Raw genomic sequence first — 13453 nt, 5'->3', positions numbered from 1 at the left:
ATAATTATAATATAACTAAATATAGAAAAAGCAGAGGGGCTTAAGGGATAATTAGAAATAGAAGTCCTTATAAAGATTCGTAAAGAGGTCTATAATACTATTATAGTCCAATACCTTAGGAGCGGAGACATTAGAGTCACCCTAAGGGACTAATAGGTAAAGGAATGAGCTATTAGGGTAGAGAATAGGCTAGGAGAATATATTAGTATAAAAGTGCTCTGTAAAGATTACCTAGTTAAAGTCCTAGTGGTTCCCCTAAGCCTTAGGGTAAAAAAGGGACGCTAGGCGGACAATATAGCAACTATATATAAGATAGTAAAACAAACGGAACGCCTTATACTAGGACTTAAGATCACCCAAATCTAATAGCTTTAATAGGAAAATGCAAACTAAGCATATAATAAGAATAATAAAAGAATATAAGGGTCGCTAAAGACTTGCTAGGGAAACGTCGGTCAAACGTATAGCTCCCTTATTATTAGTATATATACACCAGGAATATAAAAACTCCTTATTTAAAAAGGTATTATTATAAATAGCCTTATATACAACGCAAGGCTCTATAACTACAGACTCCGCCTAGAATAATACTATCGCTATATATAATAGGGACACACCCAATCCATATACGCAGTATAGGTATGCTGCAGCCACTATATAGGCCCCCACGATATAAGATAATACTTAAATTAAGACTAAATAAAATGCGTAAACTGCCACTAAAGCATATATAAGGCGTGGAAGAGAGTAAACTGCATTAAATACAGGAGATAGAAGGTAAGGGCTTAACAGCTACAGGAATAACTACACGCTAGGTTATATAAATGGAAATAATAGGTAATAAGCTAGGGGGGCACGGGTACCTTTTTAGCGTTTCCTACCTTTAATACTAGGGGGCTAGGCTAGCTATCCTAAGCCTTAACAGGCTAGAAGTAACGCTATATAATATCACTAGACCGTATAGGGATATAAGGGTTATAGGGGATATAAGGGAGAGGACGCCCTATAGAAAGACCCTTATAGACAGCTATAGTAAGCTTAAGACTAGGACAATTAAGAATTAGACTTAACGCGGTAAATATAATATTCGTAGCCAACTCTTAAAGGGTATATAGCCAACTAGTAAGAATAGGGAAAGAACTAGAGATAATAACAGATTTAGATATAAAAGCGCTAGTAGGAATATAAGATATAGAAATAGAAAGCTTTATATAAAATAAGTAGCAACTAGGGTGTAAATATAAGAGATAGAAGTTCTAAATATTCTAAAGAAAGTAGAAATAGAAGAAGTAAGGAATAAAGGAGAGGCAAAGGACCCTTGCTAGGGGTCCGCCACCTATCTATTATATAGTATAACTACGGCAATATAAACTACCGTCTTATAAGGCCCTTACTAAACAGCCTAGACCTAGAAAAACACTATATCCTTGCTATATAAGAGCCGTATTATAATGCCTATATATAATTAACATACTGCCCCTAAGGATTCTAGCTTCTATATAAACTAAAAGCAGCTATATATATGTGCTTTATAATTAGTAAGGCTATTAGCCTATTCTTATAGTTATAGTAGGCAGTTAACCTAGATATTATAGTTATAATAATTTAGATATATAGGGGACCAGTATAGATTATTAATGTATATAACCCTAGGGTTAAAGGGGTCCCATAAATAGAGAACATTATATTAATAATAAGCTTACTAGAAACTAAAGGCACAGAGTTTATCCTATTAGGAGATATAAACCTCTACCACCTATAGTGGGGGGGGGTATTTATATTGCTGCTAAATAATAGGCAGAGTGCCTATTAAGAGCTATAGACACCTAGGGCCTTAAGCTAGCCACCCCCCTAGAAGCAATTATATGGCAATAAGGCACTGCTAGAAGTATAATTGACCTTACATTTATAGACGAAGGCCTATACTAGAGACTTAAAAGGTGTAACCCTAAAGAAGAATAGGTACTCGCTTTAGACTATATCCCTATCTAAATACAGCTAGATCTAAATATTAAGGCGTAACCTAATAGTAAAAGATACGTAATAAGAAAGCTTAAGATAGACAGCTTCCTTAGCATAGTTAAATAATAACTTTAAAACCTAGAAGAAATCCACCCAATACCAAATAAGCGAGGCTTATTAGCTACCCCTAAGGAAATCAACTAAAAACTAGAAAGTATTTAGGCAGTAATTAAAAATAGGCTAAAAGAGCACTGCCCGGTCTTAAAACCGGGCCCCTATACATAACACGTATAGTCCGCATAATGCGCGGTTTTTATTACCAGCTAATAACGAGCAAAAAGAAAATATATAAGTAGCTATAATCCTAAAGATAAGAGATAATATAAAGATATAAGAAACCAGCTAAAGAATACCCTAAAAAAAAAAGTAAGGAATAGCTAGAGACGGTTTATAAATAAGTATACTACTAACCTAAGCCTTCCCTATAATAAAGGTCTTTGGAGGATAGCAAAATAGATAAAGAAAAAAGCGGGACGCCTAGTAGAAGACCTATACCTTCCGCCCCTGCGAAGACTAGGTAAATTACTGGCTATAAACGACAATAATAAAAAGGTAAAGATCCTTATAGAAAGATTTTTCCCTTAACTAGCTTTAGCAGACCTTAGTAATATTATAGGTAAAGCACTAGTAACTCGCCTAAGGGTTAATAGCAATATAATAACTAAAGAAATAACCAGAACTATTAGCCGCCTTTTAAATAATATAGCACTAGGACTAGATAGGATCCTAAATAAAGCCCTAAAGACCTACGGACCACTAATAGCACCTTAGCTTATAGATATAGCTAGAGCATACTTTATAATAGGCTACTATCTAAGACTTAGAAGAGCTATAATAACATTTATCTTATATAAAGAAGGCAAAGCAAACTACTTATTTCTAGGGAGCTACCGCCCTATTGCCTTAGAGAATACCCTTAGCAAGATCTTAGAAAGGGTAATAGCGGATCGCATAATAGATACGGCTAAGGAATACGCCCTACTACTATAAAGCTAAATAGGGGCAAGAAAGAACCGCTTAATATTATCAGCACTTACGCTACTCGCTGCCACCATTAAATCTACATAGGCGATGCGAAAGGACTTTATAGTATTAATACTTAGCCTAGATATTAGTGGCGCCTATAATAACATACCCTATAAGCGTCTCTTATATATCCTTAGGGCAAAAGGCTTCCTAAAATAGATTATATAATTTGTTTAAGGGTTTATAGGTTAAAAAGAAACATTATTGGTCTTTAGCGGATACTAAAGCCCCCCTATTATAGTTATAATAGGAATACTATAAGGATTACCCCTCTCGCCTATACTCTTCCTTTTTTTTTATAAGCAACCTACTTAACTCCTTTAAAGAAGGGGCGACCTAGGGGATAGGCTTCGTTAACAATATAAACCTAATTATATACAGGCTAATAGCCGTAAAGAATTATAGAATACTAAAGAAAGCTTATAATACCTATATAGAATAGGCAAGATAATATAGAGTTTAATTCTTACTAGAGAAATACCAGCTAATCCATTTTATAAAAAAACATAACTAATCTACAGATTTCTAGTATATAATTCGCATTTAAGGCTTTAGGGGTTAACTAGTTTAGAGCCTAAGAGTATTAGGAGTATAGGTAGATAGTAAGCTCTAGTGGAGCGTATATATGGCGCAAGCGGCCCGTAAGGGCTAAGTATAGTATATTATATTATCTAGGATCGTTAACTCTATATAGGGTCTATGCTTCTAGAGGTCACGCCTACTATATATAGCAGTTATCCGGCCAACCATAATATATAGGTCCAGTATTTAGGCCATTAGAGAATCTAAGAAAGGCCCCCCTAAATCACTCCTTAAACTACTCTAAAAGGTCTAAATAGCTTACCTTTAGAGTATAACAGGCGGATATAAGCAAACGGCCACAGCACTGCTTAAGAAGGAAGCTAATATTCCCCCCCTATAACTATATATTAAAGCTACTGCAATATAAAGGGTATAAAAGGAACGTAACTCTAATGTTATAAAGTATATTAAGATACGCCTAAATAAACTATAGAGGGACCCTAGGGCGCCTTATAGGAGAACAAACTAATAACCCTAAAGTAGGGAAGATATATTAGAGAAATAGGTAAAGAAAGTAAAAGAAAAATGGCGCTACTTTAGGGCCCAGGCCTATATAGAGGAGGAAGGGAAACGTGTAAGAGGCCAGTAAAGATAACAGCAAAAGAGAGAAAGGAGCTAAAGTAGAGTATAAAAAAACGCCAGGAAACTATTTATTGCAATATAATACTGGCTAAACTAATGCTAGAGAAGTATATAGGAGTTAAAGGTATAGAGGCTGACTAAGGCAAGAGGAACCTAAGCTGTAGCATAGTTAACGCTATAGGGGGTAAACACTTTAGAGCTCTAAGAAGGCCTAATAAAGGTAGAAAATATAATAGTAATACTCTTAAGAATAGGAATAATAGGACTAAAAGACTGGCTCTACTAGGTAGGTGTCCTAGTAGGTAGCCTAAGATACGAATATGGCTAGCTAAGACAGACACCAAAATATATAATACTGTTATGCCCCTTATACACTAACTAAGAAGTAATACTCTTAGTAGCTGGCATAGAGAACTATAAGATACTACTCTTAATATAAAAAGGCCTTAAGGCGGTTACCTAGTAGCTTATTAGCTAAAATGTACTAAACTAGTTCTGGGTTATAAAGGAAATAGTAATAAAGGGCGGGGGAGGCGAGTAACGGGCGCCCCCTAATAACTCTATAGTAGTAGAGTAAAGTTTACAATACTAGCGCGTCCGTAGGCTTATTATAGCAGCAGTGGTTCCTAAGGAGGTTAAAAAGTAAGGTAGTAGGAGCACTACTAGTGACTTATAGGCGCCTTATAGGCAAGTCCTAAAAGGCAGGGAGATGGATTACGGGGTTTTCTTAAATAGAGTTTTCTCCCTATATGTATATAAGGAGTAGTCCGCGTAGGCCTAATAGGGATCCAAATTGGACGTTAAGCAATGAATTATTATTATAATTAAGATATTATCTATAGGTTTAACCTGCTTATACGCTACGCGCTACGTTTATATAAACCTATTATATATTTCCTTAATAGTAACCAGATAACAATCTGGGATACTTATAATCTAATAGTTACTACTAGTGACTTCTAGGGTACCCCTTGCACTATTAGCTCGCAGACCTTTTAGGGCGGCTTATTTAATGGTTATAATATAATTCTTAAATAGGATTAGCTTGCAGAAGCAGATTTATTAATTAGTTTCTATTCTAAATAGTTTATCTAGGGTACTTTAGACCCTAAACGCCTTTAAATAGTTACCCTTAACGCTTTTCTAGTAGACATTAAGGCTTGCAAAATAGTCTATTCGCTATAGCCAGAAGATTCCTTTTTTATACCAGTTATAAATATAATAGAGGACCTATTATTACTGGTAGTAAGTATCTATACAAACCCTTTAAATATAGAGACACTGGTTATAAATATAGAGACACTGGTTATAAATATAAAGACACTGGTTATAAATATAGTAGAGGACCTAGTATTACTAGCAGCGAGTACCTATATATAAGGGGGAGGTAATTAAAACCCTAAAACTATTAAGTATACTATAGCAGAGCTATATATACTCTTAGTGTAAGTATACCTATAAAACGCATACCGGCTACACCCTTTTCTCCACTAGCTCCTAAAAGCACACTACTATATAATAGTCGCTTTAACCTCTATAGCCCCTAGCCTACTAAATATATATAAGGAGGGAATTAATGTCTTTCCTAATAAGCTAGTAAGTATGCTATTATAGAACTCTAAGTATAACTACGCGATTAATTTAGAAGAAGGCAAAACGCTACTATAAATGCCCCTCTATAACCTCTTATAGAAAGAGTTATAGATCTTATAAGAGTACCTAGATAGTGCTCTTAAAAGGGCCGGATTAGGCCTAGTAAGTTTCCTACTAAAGTGCCTATTCTCTTTATACTGAAAGCAGACGATATAATATAGCTATATATTAACTATAGACACCTAAACAAGATTATAATTAAGAATTAGTACCCCCTACCGCTAGTTAGTAAACTCTTTAATAGGCTTAGCTATATGAAGATATTTATAAAGCTAGATCTTTATAATGCGTACTATAGGATTTATATTAAAAAGGGAGATAAATAGAAGACTGTATTTAAGACACGCTATAGTTACTTTAAGTACCTAATAATGCCCTTTAGTCTTATTAATACCCCTATAATATTTTAAAGCTATATTTATAAAGCTCTAGAAACCCTAGTAGATACTATTTATATAGTTTACCTAGATAATATTCTTATCTACTTAAATAATAANGANAAGNACGTTAAGCANGTTAAGTANNTACTNTAANAGCTCCGCGCTTAGGGCCTATACGCTAAACTATTAAAATATATCTTTTATACTAAGAACGTTAAGTTCCTAGGCTTTATTATTACCCCTAAGAGTATTATAATAAACCCTAACCGCGTAAAAGCTATTAAGAAATGGCCTAAGCCTAAGTCCTATAGGGATATCTAGGTCTTCCTTAGCTTCGCTAACTTCTATAGGCGATTTATCTAAAACTATTTGGATACCGTATACTCCCTACACGTATATCTTATATAGGCACATCGCGACCTAATATTAGATAGGAAAAAGAAGCAAAAGCGTAAGTTAAAAGGGCCTACTAAATAGTATTAACCTTAGTCTTGGCCCAATAACGCTTAGTAAGCGTTTTATAACCTACGCACTACGTTTATATAAGCTCTATTATTTCGCCACTTTAACCCTAATCTACCCTTAATAGTAATTACTAATACTTATAACTATACCTATAGCGGTATACTTTTATAGCCCTTAGGATAAGGAGATTAACTTTACTAGCACCTAATTGCCTATTATAGTTAGAAGCTTACTAGCCTAAAAGTATAGTATAATACGTATAATAAGGAACTACTCGCTATAGTGCAATACTTTAAAACGTGGCGCTACTACCTTAAATACGCCGCGTATATAATGCGCGTGCTTTATAATACGCGTGCTTTATAATTATAACAATTTTAGGTATTTTATAACCATTAAAAGCTTATCTACTTACTAGGCCTAGTACGGTAAGGAACTAGCTAAGTTTAATTTTAAGATTAAATATAAGCTAGGTAAAGCAAATCCCGCTAATATACTATTTTAGCGCCTAGATTATACTAAAGGCTTTAAAGATGGTAGTAAGAGGACAGTTCTTAATACTATACTACCTATATTATAGCAAAATTTGTGGGTTATAGGCCTTATAGGTGGCCCTAGTACTATTATACTATACTAGCAAGTAGTATATATATAGTATATAAGTAACTCTTATAAACTTAGCGCTGGCGAACTAGAGTGTCCTACTATTCTCTTTAAGACTACTTTAACTAGCCTAATAGCGCTTAACCCTAAAGAAGACCCCTTAGCCTAGGCTATAGTCCCCTATAATAACCTAGCGAGTTACCTATATATTATATGTTACTTCGCTAGTACTAACTTTACGCAGAGCCTTATGCTATGGCAAAAGGTAGTAATAACTGCTTTAGCCGAAACGGCGTTTATAAAATACCCCCCTAAGTTACTAGTTAATTTTATTTATAGAGTATAAAAAAGGGACGCCTTTATACGCTTTATATATAATTAGTTAACCTAAAAATAAATTTCTACTAGTAATAAGGACTACACCCTTAATAATTAAGGACTCCTAAGGTAAATAATAAGGTTTAGGTACTAAATTGCACACTACTATAATAGAAGATCCTTAAGCGGAATTATAACAATCCTATCCTATACGCTATTAATAAAGGCGTTTAGATAGACAAGCCAACCAAAGGCTTTAAATTAAAGGGTCTTGGCAAAATAAGGTTATAGTTTTAATCAATTAATAAGGCTCTAAATCATTATAATAAATCTCAAATTTGCTATATTATTGTTTTAATTATAATTAAATCAAGGCAAGGTATTCCTGCTAGCAAGGTCCTTCTTTACAGAGCGGTATATTACATTAATTCTTCACTTAGGGTGTTTACTAATGTTTTGGTGTTCGTGTACGGGCTATATCTACTAGACGCCTCAACAGCGCATGGGATAGGCGGCCACTATAGTTTTAACCATACTTTTAAGGTAATCGCGTAGAAGTATACTTAGAATAGCTTTACCTAGGACCTCCGCAAATACCTAGATAATTATAATACCTACTAATACTCTAAATCGCGCTGCTATTAACCCTATAGTAAGCTATAGCCTCTTTAGGTCCCTACCTAAGCCTAATAGCATTATTTACTTAACTTTATTACGGATCTTCTAGAGTCTAAAACTCCTAATAGTATAGAGTATAACTCCGTCCTTATCCTTATAGACCGTTTTATAAAGCTAGTATACTATTATCTAGTATATAAGATAATTAATACTACGCAACTCGCAGAACTTTTATTTAGAGTCTTTACGCAAATAAGGCCTCTAAATAATAATATCTTTAATAGGGGTAGTGTATTTATAAGCGAGTACTAAAGCACTATATACTACTATCTCCGCGTTTAACGTAAACTTAGTACTATATTCCACCTATAAATAAATAATTAGACGGAATATTAGAACTAAGAGCTTAAGGTATACCTATATATATTTACGAACTAGAAACAGTCTAATTAGGCCTCCCTACTTAAAGAAGCAGCCTTTATCTATAACTCTAAGGTCTATACTATAATAAAGCGTTCCCCTATTAAGCTCGCCTATAGCTAGCTACTAAACGTCCTAGATAGAGTCCTAGACAGCGTTTAAAACGCTTAGTAAGGTAGAAAAGGGTCTAAGTTAATAAAGATCTAACTTATAGAGACGTATTTATAACGCCTGCGCCTTATATATAAGGTAGCGGCAGCGTTAATAATATACGCCTAAAAGCTTTAGGTAAAATACTACAATTATTACTACCTAGCTAAGCACTTCGCCGTTAGTAAATAAGTCCTACTCTTCTCTAAGAATATCCGTATAAAACGTCCCTATAAAAAGCTTAACTATAAGTTTGTAGGACCGTTTTAGATCCTAGAGTACGTAGGGTAGTAAGTATATAAGCTAAAGCTTCTACCTACTATAGTACGGCTCCACCTAGTCTTTTATATCTCCTTACTAGAGCCTTATAGGTTACGCCCTAGGTTTTAACCCCTAGTAGTAAAAGAGCTTAAAAAAGGTAGCTAGGAAGTAAAAACAATTATCGCCTACTAGGATTATATTAGACAACTATAGTACCTTATTAAATAGCTAGGATGGCTAAATAAGTATAATAAATAAAAATACAAGACGGAACTTAAAAATTATTAATAACTATTAAATAAGTACTATAAGCGGAATACCCTAGCCTTATAGTTAAAGCGTAGGCGAAAATTAAGTGCCGCTACTAAGATATAACCTATACTAAAGCGGAGCTGAGGACGTTCTAAGGGATTAAAGAATAAGCAACGCTTGTGGTAAGAACTACGGCATATATATATAGGGTAAAGTTTTAATTTATTAGTATCCTATATAAGCCACACTCTAACGCAACCAAGCTATACTAGTGACCTATAAGCGACTCGCAAGCGACTTGTAGGCGAGGCTATAGCGTACGCTAGTAATAAAGCTTAATTTAAAAAGCACCCTTCCTAAACCTAGTCCGTTACTCTATACTAGCTTAGCAGATTGTTTATATTAGAAAATAGGCCTGTTTATAACTAGGGTTTATTTAACCGAGGTCTATAACCTACTAGTAACCCGCTAATAGTAACCTATACTAATAACTTATATAATATTTTACGTATATACTATAGAGATAACGTATAAGGCTAAAGTATAGGTTAACGGCGGATTTAATAGGTATATAGCCTTACTGTTTATAAATCTGGCTATATATAAGTAACCTATAACCTACCCGCGAAGTATATACGGCGCTACACCGGTATAGCGTAAGGTTAAAGTAGGGTTAGCGGCGGATTTAATAGGTATATAGCCTTACCGTTTATAAATCTAGCTATATATAAATAACCTATAACCTACCCGCGAGGTATTAGCGACCTACCTATATAAGTAAGCTTTGGAATACTTCTAATAGTCTACTAAATTTAGGTAATAACGTTAAGTTATAGGCTCTAGGCGTTAAATAGACCAATTAAGATTTTCTATCCTAAGAATAAAAATCGCTATTAGCTTAGTTAAATTAGTCTATTAGAAAATGAATTAGAATCCTTAGTATACAGATCCCCGATTTTTGTACCTAACCCAACGTATAAAACCGTAAGATAGCCTATTTTTACATTTAACGCGCCTTATTATTAACATAACGTCTATTATTAGTTAGTAAGTTAAAGCCGACGTCGCCCTACTATTTGCCCTATCTTAACACATTTCCTAGTGTTATAGTACCCGTAAAGAAGGCCGTAAAGAAGGCTATAAAGTAGGCCTCAAAATTAATGCTAGTAACGTTAACGCTATTAGCAGCTCCTCTAGCTAGCAGTACTCGCTCTATTAGTAATACCCACGCTTATTTACGTATAGCTAGTATTACTCCTAAGGCTTCTACTATAAATAAACGTAGAAAGCCGTCTGCTCCTCCTCCTTTAGGGCCACCTAAGCCTAGCTAGCGCGCTAAACCAATAAAGGTAACTTAGATAACTTATATAGAGCTACCTATAAACTATAGCTAGCGTATATAGTTTTAGGATAAGGCTATTAAGGAAGTTAAGGAGGCTACACCGTATTAGGCGTTAGAGGGCTATAGTTATCGCAAGCACTATTATAATAAAACTAAAGAGGAGGTTAAGGCGAGGAAGGAGTATAGGAGGGACGAGCTTTAAGCTAGATGGGAGCACGATATTAAGAGACTTAAAGGCCTAAATTTAAAGGTTCCGTTAGATCTAGAGAGGCTTAATTAGGGCCCTTATAGCTTAGATCATGTTAATTAGGATAATAAGGACTTTAATATTAAAAATGCGTTAAAAGGGTAGGCGGAAGATCTACGTTAAAGGCATTAAATTTAAAGTTAAGGTGTTTGCTTAAGCGTTAAACTAAGTGGGTAACCGTTAACTATCCTATCCATAGTTAGTTTAAGCTCTATATTAATAGTTTTAAGGTTACTATAGACTACCTAGTTAAGTAAAAACAGTAGTTATACGACCTAAGCCTTATTAAAGACGCCATTATAAATAAGATTGACTATTAACTTAGTAGTAAGATCTATAACTAGGTTAAACATCTTATAGTTATATAATACGTTTCTAGCCGCGGCGGACAAGCTAACTACTCTATTAATAACTTCTCCATTAAATAGAGCGATTGCCTACTTAAAGTCGTTAATATCTAGTAGGCGTATAACCTTAATAGTAATATTTAATTAACTTTTAAAGTTAAGATTAACTATAAGGCATTAACAAAGTTAGGAAGAAAGAGGAAGGTTATTAAAGACGTTAAGGAATCTATTAAGATCCTATCTTCTCTACTAGTTACCCTATAGTCTAAGAGTCCTACTCTTATATTAGGCAAAGGCGTACTTATAAAATTATACCTAAAGCCGTTACTATAGCAGAATCTAAGCCGTTAAGTAGTGTATAAGGATATCGCTAACTTTTAAGCTCGCCTAGGGAAATAGATTAAGTATATAGATATAAACTGTGGTAACTATTAGAACTTCTACTATATATTTAATAGCTAATACTACGCTATTAACGCTGCTTAGTATAAAGCCTAGGCGAATACTATTACCTCTAGCAACGCTTAGTATAAGGAGCCGCCTATAAAGGTTTTCCGCGCTCTTATAGTAGACGGTCTAATTAGCCACTTAGGTTGATAACCTTATAAACCTTCGGCTATAGCTAAGCTTTATATAGCAACTAACTGCATAGCTAAGCTTTAAGAATTACAGATAGAGGCCTATAGACGTTAATTAGAGAATAGAGAAAAAGAAAGGGAGGAGTGCTATAAAGAACGGCGTAAGGAATAAGAGGAATGTCGCCGTTTAGTCGTTATGCCGAGACAGCAGTAGTAGATAGCGATGTTTCTATATAGCTTCAATTAGCAGCTGCTTACGTATTCTTAACACTACGCCGGCCCTTCTTATATATAGTATCCGTAGAATTAAGTGCTTTATTACCTGCTATCGCAGCAGCTTTAACTACCTATACCGCCGCTTGCTTAACTACCTACTTAACCTTAAATCTAAGCTGCCGCCCCCGCCGTTAGCCCTTTACTACTACCGCCTCCCCCAGCCCTATATGCAGTATTAACAATTACCTACGCTTAAGCCCTATATTAGTTAATAAAGAGGATACGGATATTATTTAGCGTTAATTTATTTAGAAGCTAGAGAGGATATATAACGCTATAATATAAGAGAAACTAAAACAGTTTAGGGATATTATATTAGAACAATAGTAGAGTTTAGATAATCTACGTATTATAAAAAACGAAAATTTATGTAAATTTGGTAGGGCTTTAGAGTTAGGTGCCGCTAATAGCTTTATTAGTAATATAGCTAGCTAACTCTATAGGTTTAAAGTATACTATAGGTAGTAAAAGGCTACTATAGCGGCGAACGCCCTTATGGACTTAGCAGGAGACTTTATAGGTAGATAAAGGATATATAAACTAGGTAGAAGGGGGTGCTTTCTATAGTAATTTAATATTAGACGATTTCCTAGTAAGTGCCTATAGCGATATTAAAGGCTATAGTTAACTTTTCTAGCCCTTAAACCTTAATACCACGCTTAAATTACTCCAATTAACGCTGTAAACGCCCTAACTTAGCCCATTCTATATATATTCCTCCTACGGCGTATTAAAACTACTACTAGGCGAAGAAATTACACCTACTCTCGCGGATAGCTCGCTTAAGAAACTCACTATAATTATAGTGGAGTTCTTAAGTATATAGATACTAGCGACAGATCTATACCTTTAAGACAGCCTATATAAGCTTAATTAGATTAAAGTCTAGTAAGTATAGTAATAGATAGCGAATAATATAGCCCTCCTCTTTAATAGCAGCTGGAATCTACGCGTTAACGTAAACCTTAAGGTTATCTATTACAATTACTATAGTTTAATTTAGATATCGCTTATAAAGTATAGGAAATAGGTAGCCGTATAGCTACCTAATAAAGTTATTAATATTAAAATAGCCCTTATAGGCTTGGTGGTAGACCTGGCCGTTAATTATTATAGCCGCGTAAATACTCTAAGTATTACCTTGTTAAAGATCGCCTTAATAGCACGCCTTCTTACTAACTAGAGCACGCCCTTTCGTCTACTAGCTAGTCTTTTTGTTAAAAATAGCCTTATTAAGGAATACTATAATATTTGCTAAAAACCGCCTTATATTATTATAATAGAGCTCCCTAAGTTATAAGCTATAGCCTTATACTATACGCCTAATTGCT

This window comes from Cenococcum geophilum, assembly GCF_001692895.1.
Source record: "Cenococcum geophilum 1.58 unplaced genomic scaffold K441scaffold_28, whole genome shotgun sequence".
NCBI classification, from domain to species: domain Eukaryota; kingdom Fungi; phylum Ascomycota; class Dothideomycetes; order Gloniales; family Gloniaceae; genus Cenococcum; species Cenococcum geophilum.
Note: the sequence above shows the minus strand (reverse complement) of the source record.